Source organism: Scylla paramamosain, chromosome 17 (genome assembly GCF_035594125.1).
Source record: "Scylla paramamosain isolate STU-SP2022 chromosome 17, ASM3559412v1, whole genome shotgun sequence".
Lineage (NCBI taxonomy): Eukaryota > Metazoa > Arthropoda > Malacostraca > Decapoda > Portunidae > Scylla > Scylla paramamosain.
The window spans coordinates 11062501-11077500 of NC_087167.1; the positions used below are offsets into that span (position 1 = coordinate 11062501).

General features: G+C 38.8%; 1 protein-coding gene and 1 long non-coding RNA gene across 7 annotated transcripts in view; one reads left to right on the forward strand and one right to left on the reverse strand.

The window, feature by feature from the left end:
- LOC135108473 (mediator of RNA polymerase II transcription subunit 12-like protein) overlaps positions 1-15000 on the forward strand; it is an 82257-nt gene that overhangs the window by 16299 nt on the left and 50958 nt on the right. The gene's annotated exons all lie outside the window — the stretch shown is intronic.
- Positions 6437-7262, reverse strand: LOC135108464 (uncharacterized). The gene is made up of 2 exons (XR_010272285.1): positions 6993-7262; positions 6437-6845 (listed from the first exon to the last, which is right to left on the reverse strand). It is a non-coding gene; the product is annotated as an uncharacterized LOC135108464 (long non-coding RNA).

Here is a 15000-nt window from a genome sequence, read left to right on the forward strand (position 1 = left end):
CACACACACACACACACACACACACACAGTACATGAACCTGCCCAACACCTCACTAAGCGTCACCGCAGCACAGGTGTAAGCCAGTGACTTGCAGGTCAAATCAATTGATATCTCCATAACAGGACCCTCAGACCACCGCTTTTATCATTGAGGGAACCAAACCCTCATTGTGGCAGGACATTGACGTGGCGGCGGCCTCTCCCCCTCTCCCGTCCCCTCTAGGTGTTAATACAGTATTTGATGCCTCGGACACCTCGTTCACACCCTCACCTGACTCTCTCTCTCTCTCTCTCTCTCTCTCTCTCTCTCTCTCTCTCTCTCTCTCTCTCTCTCTCTCTCTCTCTCTCTCTCTCTAAGACAGTAAGTAGTTTACCGTTGTTTGTTATTGCTATCGTTTATGTACACTTCTGTATAGCGTGATATACAGCATTTCTCTGCAACCTTTGGCTTTTACTGCAACACTCGTAAACCAGAGAAACAACGCCCTTTAGGATGGTCCTAAACTCAAAATATGTGCCAACACACACACACACACACATGCATACACAGGTAGGTGGATAAGTCAATGGGTAGTTGGGTGGGTGTATGGACGATTTGGTGTTTGGATGCGTGGGTGTATGGGTAAATGGATGGGTGAATGGGTAGTTGGATGGGTGGGTGGGTAAATTGGTGTGTGGATGCATATTTGGATAGGTGGATGAATGGGTGAGTCAGTGGATCGTTGAGTGGCTGGGTGAGTGGAAGGTGTGGGTAAGGTGTGGATGATGGGTTTGGTGTAGGTGAGTGGATGGGTTGGGTGGATGAGTACGAATGAGTGATTAGGTTGGTGGAAGGTCGATGGACAATGAACTGTAGGTGATCGTGGTTGTGGATGGGTAGGTCATTGCGTAGTGGATGGTAGGGTGGATGGGTTGGTAGGTGGATGGTTTGGTGGGTGTGGGTGGGATGATGGATGAGTGAGTGTGGCTGAGTGGGTTAGTTGGTAAGAGATGGGTGGATGGATGGGTGGGTGTAAGTGTTGGTAGTGTACGGTGAGTGGATGGGTGGATGTGGTTGGTTGAGTAGGTGGCTGGATGGGTGGGCTAATGGAGGTGGGTGGGTGAGTGTGAATCGGTGGATAAATGGATGCAAATATAATCATCGTATTTTTGTATCATTTTAATCTTTAGCAAGAAATTCAGTACATAATAAATAAATAAACATAACTGAATAATTACTATAAATTCAATTACAGAAGACTTTCTTCATTCTCTCACCCCTATTCTGTCCACCTCTCTAATGTAAGATTTAACCAGTATCCTCAATCATTCATCCCTTTCTCAGGCAAACTCTGAAACTTCCTGCCTGATTCTGTATTTCCTCCTTCCTGTCTTAAACTTTTTTTTTTTATCATTCTATTTGTCACTGCTCTAGGAACAGGCACTTAGGTGGTTTATTTATACTAAAAATGTTCGTTGACCTTGGTCAGTGGCCCTTACTTAAAGAAAAATCCCAGCATGGAGCCTCCCTATCTATCCTGACACTGAACCTCTACGTATACGTATGTAGCTCACCATAGGACCTCAATAGTTCAACATTAAAGAGTCACTATAAAAGGCATTTCTATCTACCCCAGCATTTACTTATGTGATGCTAACGTTTTCATTATCCTTCTCATTATCCTTTGGAAAGCGATGGACTAAGAAATATGGATGCACACACGACACATAGGCGTTTTTCACCGATCAAGGTTGTGAGGGTCAGCTGATTGAAGTATGTGAACAAAAAAACTAAAATGCAACCAGTTAGCCTTTCTACACCCAAATGTTGGATCTTTCTAACCTTCCTTCCCTCCGCCCTAATGAATAATTCTTCCATAGGGGCTCCTTCATCAGCCCCACTGAGTCTCCCGCAACACAACATCTGGTAATTTTATTTCCCCGTAGAGGGTTGATTCTCCATAATCACCAATGCATTTTATTGTTCGCATTTTTACTGTCAGTGAATATTAAAGAGGTTGAATTAAAGATACTGAAATATAGTCGAAAATTATGTGTTTTAGGCAAATACTAGTGGAAATGTATGAAACTTACACAAGGTTGTTAAAGGGATTGAAACAACGAGGCGTAGTTCTTTACTGGTCTTAGAGTAAGTAGGCTCTGAGAAGTGAGATGATGATGCACCTTAGAAATACTCATACAGACGAGAGAGAGAGAGAGAGAGAGAGAGAGAGAGAGAGAGAGAGAGAGAGAGAGAGAGAGAGAGAGAGAGAGGCGATGGAACTATCATAACATTAAAAACTGTGCTAATGTTTAGGAGGGAATAAAGGAATTAACTCTCTCTCTCTCTCTCTCTCTCTCTCTCTCTCTCTCTCTCTCTCTCTCTCTCTCTCTCTCTCTCTCTCTCTCTCTCTCTCTCTGAGCAAGACAAAGCGAAACAGCGAACACAATAATTCACGTAACTGCATTGAATAAAACGTAGTCCAGCGGCCAACGGTTACTGGGATGTAAAATGCGCTTATATTTTATGAGAGTGAGAGCAGCTCGCGAAAAGGATGCAGTAAGAGTACTAAGACTATCAGTAAGAGAGAAGTTAACCAGATTTAGCTTGCAAATCCAGAGGTAAGTATTTGCAATTGTGTGATAGATAGGAACTCGCTGCTGCAGGAATATTAGTCTTATTAAAATACCGCAGGAGAATTAGAAGTGGCTGGTTCAGAAGAGGATGGAACAGTATTCAGAATGTTGCCGTGAAATTGTCACCCTGCAATAGAAATAACAGTAACTAAGAGAGGGAGCTTGTTACTGGAAGCAGATAATTGCGTCAATTTTCACTTACACTGTTCTGAGAGAGACTGTCAGCGTGTGTGAATGACAGCATGGTAACGAAATTAAGATGAAAGCAAGTGAATACAAAACAGAAACAGCAGAATCTCTCAAGTAAGCCGAAGGTCTTTCACTGAATGTATTTAAGGGAGTGAATACCCCTTCAAAAACCGGTTCTTTAGTCCGAGTACCGAAAATACGAATGAAAAAAAATTTACATCCATACGAGCAGTGAAAATTGTTCAAAAAATTCATGCTACCTATCTAGAATATTGAAATACACGTTTTCTGTTATATTATTCCTTGGTATTTTCTTCGAGTTTTAATTTTTTTCTCAACTATATGTAAAAGTACAAATTCCCCTACGTCTGGCAATTCAGAGGATGCGTGGAAGGGATGATAATAGCCAGCGTCCAGCTTACTCCGCTCGTCCAATCAGTGACTTGTAAGGATTCAGAAAGGAGGAATTGTACTCTTACCCGATCCTGCCCAGCCATTGTAAACTACTGCCTCAAGTGCTGCATTATTTGAGGAAGTTCATTCAAGAAGAGACAAGAGCAGTGAGAGGAGGACAGCTTAAGAGAATGTTTTGTAATTGGATTAAAAGGAGGGCCGGGTGCCACTCAGTAATTAGGACCAGGCACTAAAGCCTTTCCTGATCATAACAGTAGATTATGGTATCAACGATTTGCATTTGCTGAAGTGCATGGATCTTCGTTTGCAACATCCATCTCTGAGTACAACTACTACTACTACTACTACTACTACTACTACTACTACTACTACTACTACTACTACTACTACTACTACTACTACTACTACCACCATTACTACTACTATTACTACTACTACTACTACTACTACTACTGTTGTTGTTGCTGCTGCTGCTGCTGTCACGGCCGTTGCTACTGCCGCCGCCGCCGCTTACTGCCGCCGCCGCCGCTTACTGCCAGTTCAAATTAGTCTTTGTGTGTCGAAGAAGGATGATGGTGATGACAGTAATGATGATGATAGAAAGACAGACAGACAGACGAACTGAGAGATAAATGAATAGATAGATAGATAGATAGATAGATAGATAGACAGATAGACTGGCAGAAAGACAGATAGAAAGATAGACACTTCCTTAGAATTTAAATTAACTGTCAGATCAATTAGTCTTAGATTAATTAACTTTCGGGAGGCGACACTGATGGCAATCCAAGTAGAATGAAAGATTATGAGTGTGTGTGTGTGTGTGTGTGTGTGTGTGTGTGTGTGTGTGTGTGTGTGTGTGTGTGTGTAGGGAGGCCTGCAGGGCCGCGGCTTGAGCGGGACTGTTGACACTGAGGGCGGAGAGGCTGGCAACATGACCCTGACCCACGTAAGGTAGTCAGCTCCATGGATCCCTTAATGCCGTGCCCTCACACTACTCTTTCTTTTCATTGTCCCTGGCATTCCTGCGGCGTTTTTAAGTAAACGATATTCACGTGTGCAAATGTATTCCCTATGCCCGTGTGTGTGTGTGTGTGTGTGTGTGTGTGTGTGTGTGTGTTTAGAAAAGTATGTTTTGGGAAGTAAAATGTACTATGTAACATGGGATCAAACACACACACAGCAATGGGAAATTTGTGATGCAATTATTGTATCACGCAGATACTTAAATTGTAGATGTGTGTCTGGTGAACTGGTTTACTACCACTTCTACTACTACTGTAATGGTACTAAGATACTCTTTCCCGCATCCCTCACGTAGGAGATCTAGGGACGATACCTGCATCCTTTACCTTTCTCACCTGTAGTGGAGTTAAGGATCCATGCTAATCTCTGCTAAATCTCCCTTCTTCCCTTGATGACCACCGCCGTCATTCCACATGGAGTAATTCCTTCTCTCCAAGCGTCTCTCTCCCAAGGGAGATATGCTATAAATTAGACCGAACTCTCCAGCGATCTGTCTATTGGCGGTGAGCCTCCTAAGGATTAGGATCCACACCTGCACCACTCTAGTGAGTAGTACATTTATTGTTTTAAAATATCCCTCCTGAGGACGAACACAGCATGGAGACGCTTATATCACACAAAACCAAAGTTAGTCGTGCTGACTAACTTTTCTTAGTAAAACCCATGGGGTCTAGAACGAGTGGCAGCATTAGTCACAGTGACTAACATAATGTTAGTCAATTTGTGACTAACTGAGCACTCAACCTGAGTATGGTCTTACTCAAATATGTCTGACTAATGCCTTCGTACTGTTCACCGCTTCTACTAACCACATTAGTAAAGTGGATCATAGGTTAGTCAATTAAATGACTAATTAGTTAGTCTTTCTTAGGCAGATGATGAATCATTAGTACCTTTAATACTAGCAGCTAGCTACTGCTGTCTCAAGGTTAGGGAAAGAATAGATAATAAATTCAATATATTCATATACAATTAAATGTTCCCTCCATTTCATTGCATTAAAAAAAATAAGTAAAAAAATAAACACTATAATTTTTATCATCTATAGTATAATATGCTTTTCACTTGAACATTTAACAGAAAGCTCCCCTCAAAACTGTAATGATATATAAAACAGATGTAAAAAATAAACTCCATTAGTAACACTTCATCCTAGCATGAGAAAAAAAAAAGCAACACAAAAACAACCTGTTTTGACAAGCCATTAAGTAAATAATACACATTTGTGAGTATTAATCACAAAAACTTGCAATGTGGAAAAGAAAGTAAGCATCTCTTAAGATATGAATATTAAACCTTCCTCCCATTCATAAACTAAAGGAAAAAAATATGTAAGTAAAGTTAACATAAATTAAATGTAAGGAGTTACAGACCCTGTAAAGAATAATTAATTAGTCCACTGTTAATCATTATATCACAGTACTTTTAAGAAACTTAGGGAAACAACCAGTGCAAAAATAGACATTTAACCTTATTTGTACAAGCTTTTAACCCAGATCATATCCATATGTCACCATTAATCCTTTAAAGCCACACAAAAAAAGAAAATGAGTATTTCTATGGGATATACTAACTAAACAAATCTACAGAAATGCTCAGAACAGTAATAAAGAAGCTTCATGTATCACTTGCAATAACATAGAGAAATAAAAAAAAAAAAAAGTTAAAAAATGCATAAAAAATATATATATATATATATGCATCATATGGTACATGAAGAATACTTCCCAATTTGGAGAGAGAGAGAGAGAGAGAGAGAGAGAGAGAGAGAGAGAGAGAGAGAGAGAGAGAGAGAGAGAGAGAGAGAGAGAGAGAGTCTACTCTCCATTCATTATATATATATATATATATATATATATATATATATATATATATATATATATATATATATATATATATATATATATATATATATATATATAACATAAGATAACAATTCAGTAAGATTTCATGAATACTAGGTTGGGGGGAAGGGGAAGTACAAGTATTTCCTTTTCCTTTTAGAAAACTTATTAACATAATGTTATGTATTTATTTCACTGATTAATCTTTAACTAGTAATTGACTAGTGTGTGTGTGTGTGTGTGTGTGTGTGTGTGTGTGTGTGACAGAGACAGAGAAAGATAGAAAACTTATTAACATAATGTTATGTATTTATTTCACTGATTAATCTTTAACTAGTAATTGACTAGTGTGTGTGTGTGTGTGACAGAGAGAGAGAGAGAGAGAGAGAGAGAGAGAGAGAGAGAGAGAGAGAGAGAGAGAGAGAGAGAGAGAGAGAGAGAGAGAGGCATTATGTGTGGAGTTGAATATATTTGGAAGCAGATTTATGCATTTTTGTAGCTCAATTCTGTCTTTACTTCATTGAGTTTTACAAGTAGAGATTTTGTTTTTGAAGTGTTACCTTTGTCATACTTGATACCTAAGAGATGGGATGTTGTGAAACGGAGGAAATGTTCACAATTTTTTGGGTGTTCAATATTAAACACAAAGCCCTGCTACCAATGAGACTACAGCCATAGAAATACATGTTGGTTCAGCTACAGGTGCACCATCAAATACACACTAGACTGCCCTGTTCTTAGTTCTTCTTCTGGTACCTTAAGGAAGAAATAATAGTGTAAACATTGATAACATTTTGACATTAAAATAAAATTTATATGTAGATGTATATCTTAAGGTGATAATATATTCAGAAATTTCAATATATACACACCACTCTAAAATCAAAGGTACTGAAATTTAACCTTAGTAAAAATGGAGTCTTTCCTTTCTCCAAGCAGGTGAAGTAACCCCAATATAACTAAGCAAGCATCTGGTGCAAATAAATAAATATATAAATAAATAATTATGATAATAAGTAAATCAAATAAACAAAAGAAAATTAACTGTGTAAGGAAAAAGTGAAGATATGGTCACATCCAATAGGACAGTCCACTAATTTGAGTACCAATCTTTTAAAAATCTCCTGTAATTATTGCTTTATCACATAAGAATTAACAAAAATAAAGCTCCTTGATGGTTCTACTAATTATATGAATGACAAGCATTTTGATTGAATGCTCAGAACGACCAGTATACTAATGATTTTTGTCCTTTGTGTCACAGCAGCAAATCTTTTATATGAGTATGCGGTTATGTTTTTTACTTGAGACACTATTTGGGTGATATCATAATGCAATAATGCTTTGTCTAGCAAGTCCTCGTAAGAATATGATGAGTACTGATCGAAAAAAAAAAAAAAAGAAAGAAAGAAAGAAAACCCCAGCCGAACCTACATGCCCCGACATAACGCACTGATGTTCCGAACTCCCGATTCTTCTCATCATATCCACCAAAACAGTGTGAGAAGTCCTGAACTTCATCACAACCATGGAAGAAACCTTTATCAGACTGTCTGCACTTGCGCTAGTGCCGACAAAGGTGACTCCAAGAATTCTATCTCCACACGAATTAGTGACCTGTCTTATTGGACTGCAAGGGAAGAGGATGCAGCTAACATTTCTAAAAAGATTGATAATATTTACATTTTAAATTTCAAATTGGACAGCCTATTGGGTTTATTTACACTAGAAATAATGTTTTTCCTTATGAGAGAGAGAGAGAGAGAGAGAGAGAGAGAGAGAGAGAGAGAGAGAGAGAATACTTTACACCTATTAAAATCTTTAACATCACTTATGCTGCAAACAATTATTTAGCCATAGCACTCAGCCAAAAATTTGATAGAAGAGCAGGAATTTAACAATTAAATTAGTACCTTTATAGAAATTGGTGCAAGCATTACAGTTAGATAGGCCATGCTTAATACAATGTTTGGTTTTTGCATGCAGCATAGTTTCATGAAAACTAGGCTTATAAAAGTGAAAGATGCATTGCTAATGATGAAAAGATATATATATTAAATTGCTACCAGCTACTGAAATGAACAAATTGAACTAGACATTACTCGCATTGACTTTCATCGTGGCCATAGAGTTCAAGTAAGGTTTCCATATACAGAGGAACTGCTTTTCTTTTTTTGAGAATGGCAATTATTGGGAGCCTATATTTCTCCAGCCCTTTCAAAACTGCTACTCTTGGGTCTGGTTCATCCGCTTGTGGTTCTAATCTCAGGAACTCCTTGATTATCTGTAAAGATATAAGCATCAAATAATTATAAGTGAAGGTTACAGAGATGAGCATCTGCAATAACTGTACTTAGTTATGAGTGCTTATCTCCCATCACTGAGGCCTTTGAGCCTGAGAGGGAGAATGGAAGTACCAGTAGTTAAATATCAATTACCTACTATAAAATATAAATAGCTATATACATTATAGCCCTACAAATAAAGTTGACAATTAGTAACAATATGTAGCAAAATCCATAAATTGTACATACATACTCGTACACACTTACACCATCAAAAGTCTGAATCCACGGGTACAAGTTCAGGATTTCTGCTACAAGAATGTTCCCATTGATTATTTTTTTGCGTCTCTCAGAAAGTGTCAACTGCATGAGGCGTTCAGCCTGAGGAAAATCATTAAAGTAAAATTATGAATACGGCACTGATGTGTGTGAAGCAACCTTAACCCGTATCCCTCTGGAGGCATATTCCCAAAGTCTGGTAATGATTCGGCCCATTTACTCTTGTAGCGGTTAGGTTAGGTTAGATTAAGTTACGTATAGGTAATTTTGTGCGAGAATCTCAATGAGACTATTTTAGAGAGAATCCTATAGTTAGTTTTGGAGCTACAGCCTAGTGTTCATACAGGCTGGCGGACGACTCCTTCCAGACTTCAGGAATATGCATTCTGGCCCTTCACAAGAACTGACATCAGATCCCGGTATGAACACAGGCGGTGCATCCCATGTTCTTTTGTCCCTCTTCTCATTGCCTTCCCATTATATATATATATATATATATATATATATATATATATATATATATATATATATATATATATATATATATATATATATATAACGCTCAACATCCCTACATGCAACAAAACTTACCAAAACACACTCAAAACATCCAAAACACAACCAAAACACATCACAACACCCCAAAATACCCACTACACTCACCTAAACACAACCAAATATTGAATATTCACTCAAAACACCCCGTAACATCTAAAAACATCCAAATAACCCACCCCAACCACGCTAAATTTATCCAAAACACACTCAAAGCACCCCAATATACCTAAAACTCATCCAAACACACTCAAAAGATTTAAAACACCCAAAATACACTACAACACCCCAAAACTCATCAAACACACCCAAAACACATCAAAACATCCAAAACACACTTAAAGCAACACTCAACACCACAAACACGCCACAAACACACCCTTAAAGACCCACAACTACTTGCACACAATCAAATACACCTCAAAAGACCTGACACACACACCCAAACTCACTGAAACACTTAAAACAGAAAATAAACCCAAAAACAAACTCACTACACCTCAATATACCCCCAAACACACCCATAACACACAAAAACATCCCACAATATACTCAAAACACCCCACACGACTCAAACCACTTACAATATAACTAAAAACATCCTAAACCACATTTAAAACACCCAAAATTCACCCAAAACACAATGATAACAGCAAATATACACCCAAAACATACCTAAACACCACCAAAACACACTCTAAACACCCCACAACATTCCTACATACATCCTAAACACATAAAACACCTAAAACACACCAAATATTACAGAGAACTGCAGCGCAGCAAGGGAAACTAAGCTAAATATTGTTTACCTGTTTTGCCTCCTCCTCCATTTCTTTTTATTTCTTCCTTCTCCTCTTTCATTTCTCTTATTTTCTTCCTTCTACTACAATTATCTACACGCCTGACTTTAGAAACAGCTGGAAACACTTGGAAAACACTGGAAATTACGGTAAATATTGAGGAGACACTGGAGCAGACCGGGTCTCGAATCCTTGATGACGTCACGGGCGAGGTGCCGGCGCCCCGCTGCCATACGTACGTAACATATTTCATTTTGAAATTGACCCATAGAAAAAATGAAGCTAGGCTCGAATGCATTATATATTCTGACTTGATAATTACTTCAATTAATATTCACAATATCAAAACACCTCCAGTCTCAGTAGTTATAAAGAAATATTATGTGAAATATGGAAAAAGTGTTGGAAATTTTGACACCATTAAAAACACTGAAAAGTCCACCTATTCCACTTTACACTGGTAAAAAGACATTTTAAAAAATCTGAACTATTTTTTAAAATAATGCACACTTAGTTACAAGCTACAATAAAAAAATAAAGAAGCTAAAAAATGACAAAATCACCACTTTCAAAGGGACAATAAGCCTATTCAAATTCCACATACTTAACTCAACAGGAACGCAACATACTTTAAAAATCATAAACGATTTTTTGAAGCAATAAAATCTTCATTAAAGCCTCAAATAAAAAAGCCAAAAACCAGGCTGGGTAAATTTCACCGTACAAACTGCCCCTTATTTACATAAAAAACAACACCAAATTCAGCACATTTACTTAACTGAAGCAAGAAAAACACTTGAAAAGCAACGAAATATTTTTAGAAACCATAAAATCTTACTATACAAGCCAAATAAATTAATTCAGAAAAATATAAAAAAATATTGGAACCAACAAGCCGGAACAGGTGCCAGTCCATCATGGCGGCCGTCGGCGGCGACCTTAGTGGGGGAGCCGGCGGCCATGTTGCCTTATTTATTCCTATATAACACCAAAACCAGGCAATGACGGATATATCTGACCAGCGGATATGAAGCCTAGACATGTGGATCCATCTTGTAATATGTTAGGCTTACAATAAGTGAGAGATGAGGCAAATAATGGCTAATAACACAGCTGACAGCTTGTTTACATATTGGCGAACATTAAATATTTGAATAAATTTCCAACTCTTTCCAGACTCAGACGTAAACAAAACCTAAATATAAATAATTAACCCCTAAAAAAACTAAATAACGAATAATGAATCCTAAATAAACGAATACAAGACACTAGAGGGAGGATTAGGGTGTTGTGAAGGCAGTAAGGCTGACTGAGGAGAGACTGGCCCCGCTGTACTCACCTTACGTACTCGTGCCTCTCTGGTGATGCTTGACGGTGCTTGGTGCAGGAAGAAGGTGTCGGGAAGACGGAAACACTGGTTAATAGAGCGTGTAGGGCAAGATTGACCAGTGCTGACCAAAACACTGCAGCCAGCCAGCCGCTCGCCGTGGTAACTCCCCAGCGCCACCTGTCACTGATCCAACACCCACCCACACACACACACACACACACACACACACAAAAGTTGACATGCTATCAAATAATATGTCAAATAATATAAATATCCTCACTTCCTGACTCTCCTTTCCCCACTCCACCCCCGATAAGTGATTATGAACGCAATCTTCACTCAGTGCGGCACCGTGTCACCGCTGCAAACACGAACCAGGGCAGAATAGGCTCAACTGAAATGCTCTTACTCTCTCTCTCTCTCTCTCTCTCTCTCTCTCTCTCTCTCTCTCTCTCTCTCCTCACGACTGTTTTTCAAAGCTATAAAGATGATTATCAGGGTTTTCAATGGTGTTTCTCCTGTTATTAATGTAGAAATGTTGTTAATCTGTCACTAAAACCGTAAAAATACCCTTGAAGACCTGTGCAACTACTGACAAAGAGAGAGAGAGAGATAACTAGCAATAACACTCACACACACACACACACACACACACCAGTGCATTTATACGAAGGATTCTCCTGAACTAGACGAGGTCATACTTTGATGTATAATTTGGAAATCAGCTATTTTTTTCTATTAAGACACACCCAATTAAACGCTGATTTCCGGACGTGTCACTTGCGATCATACCACGTACTCTCGTGGCCTTGCAATGCGCGGCTGCTTAACGGGATGCACGTTCTCTACTTATGATACAAGTTGTTTCCGAAACGTGTCATTTTTTTTTTTTTTTTTTTTCCCTACTCAGAGGTCAAGCATACGCAGCTCACTGGCCCTTCCTTCCGCCTCCATCTTTCACTTTGTCCTCCAAAACTGTGGGGAGGGTACAGTGTCGCCCCACACACTCGCCACTCACTTTTCCTGCCTTTCTTACACTCTCGGGCGCCAGCAAGGCCTATAGGAAAAGCAAAGGAAACGCTTAGATATGACCCATATGTAAATACTTAGATCAGGGGCGTGACCATAACCGCTCAAACAACGCCACCACGACACACCTGCAGGATACACAGTTAGCATTTGGGCAGACGTGGCTTTAAAACATATAATTAATGTTTTTAGAGTAGTCTTCATCAACTCACATGCCCCCACCCAATCACCCACCCACACACACACACACACACACACACACACACACACACACACACACACACACACACACACATCCATCTCACCCCCCCACTCACCCACACAGACTCACCCAGCAGATTATAAGTGGCAGTAGGAATAGTTATATCCATGTGGCTGTAGCAGAGTGTGGCAGTGTTGGATAGGGAAGGATGCCAGGGCGGAGAGGGAGAGAGCAGGATCACCCACACACACGTCACTCTCCACATAGGCAGGTACCAGCCTCACCCCACCTGACACGCCTCGTTCATCCATCCGCACTGTCACCTATGTGGATAGAGGGAGAGTTAAGAACGGACAGCGTGAGAAACAGACAGCGTAAGGAATAGACAGGAATAGAAAATTAAAGAATACACAGCCTGATACAGTTAGGATGGCACAGACAGTGTTAGGAACAGACAAAAACATCTTATACCCACAAAAACAAATAAACATCAGATAAAATAAGGAAAAGCAAAGTAACAAGCCTAGGCAAGCCAATTCCCTCATTATCTCAACTCGTTACCTGCTCAGTTAACAACCTACCCCTATCATTTAACGCCAGATAATAATAGTGGTAGTAGTAGTAATAGAAGTAGTAGTAACAATAATAGTAGTATATATATATATATATATATATATATATATATATATATATATATATATATATATATATATATATATATATATATATATATATATATATAAAATGTAATGGATTCAATAAATCCTATGAAAAAATGTCATACACAGACATGCTTGTCCCGTAAATAATTTCCTGTTTTAACGGACGTGTTTTCTTGGCAGCTGAGCGGTGAAAACAGGTTCGATAATTCAAAGTGGTGTTGCCACTGCTGGAATTAGAAGATAACTTCTGCTAGGCTTTTCCACGACATGAACTTGTCTTGACTTCTTGACTTCTCGAACTGCACGATCTGGGTTAGGTGGTCCTTACGATATGCTGCTTGGGCCTGGTGGGCTTGTTATGTGCCCTTTGATTGGCACAGTTTTGAACAGATACAGCTTGCAGTTGAAAACCAGTTTCTCTCCCTCTCTTGACATCAACAAGAAATAGTTGCACAGGTAGAGCCACAGTCTCTGAGCCAGTGTTCAGGTCTGGTGGCATTCGCAGCGTTCACCTGGACGACATCATTACGTTCAAGTTCTTGAGATCACACGATGATGTGTAAAATTTTAAGTCACATAAATATCGGCATTGAAAACTTGATATAATAATGGATACCTTCAACCGTTTAATAATGCAATTTTGCGGTCAGCGGACCTGAATTAACGAGGTTAAATGTAATGAAAGTTGATTATTTCTACAATGATTTTCAGAGTTAAAAGATAAATCGTCAATGAAAAGTAAACATCAAATGCTGACGATTAACCGATTAACGATTTTGTATGTATGAGAGAGAGAGAGAGAGAGAGAGAGAGAGAGAGAGAGAGAGAGAGAGAGAGAGAGAGAGAGAGAGAGAGAGAGAGACGGAGGGAGGGAGGCAGGGAGGGAGAGAACATTGCGTGAAATTACCTCGAAATGCTCATTATTCGGATCTCATGGTCCATACGAGGCGGTCTTTTCCCTAAACCAAGTGTCATAATCGTCGTCCTCGTTCTCGACTATAACACTCAGCAATGGAGACGCGTGGGACTCTTTTTGTTGTTGTTGTTGTTGTTTTTGTTGTTGTTGCTGCTACGGCTGCTGCTGCTCCTGTTATATTTTCGTTTCTATCTTTGGGTTGGTTATGGAATTATTATTGTTGCTGCAGTTTTTGCTTCTGGTTCTGGTTGCGGTTGAGTGTATCATTGTTGTCGTTGCTATTGTGTTTTTGTTTAGTTTTTCCGATTAGATGTATTTTTTGTTGTTATCCTTTTCATTTTTTTTCTTTTAGTGACAATTGTTGTTGTTATTGTTGTTGTTGTTGTTGTTCTTGTTCTTGTTGTTGTTGTTGTTATTGTTGCTGTTGTTTTAACGATATCTTTATTTATCTGTGTATATTTGAGAAAGGAAGACCTTTTTTTTGTTGGTGACAAATTGTTGTTGTTGTTGTTGTTGTTGTTTTAATTATATATTCATCTATTTGTTTGTATATCTGAGAAAAGGAAGACCAAAAAATCAAACTGATAAAGCACTAACACAAGATAGTGTGTATGTGTGTGTGTGTGTGTGTGTGTGTGTGTGTGGAGGGGGATGGGGTGTTACTTAGGGAGAAGGGCTTGTGCCTGTGGAATCTTATGCTGTAGAGGAAAGCGTTGACACACAGTAAATGCAGCATTACTTTATTTCTGGTTACGTTTTGGGACAGCACATTTCCACCTTCAGACCCGTCAAACTAAAAAAAAAAGATAAAGATCATTAAAGAATAAATAAAACACTTCTCTTGAGGAGA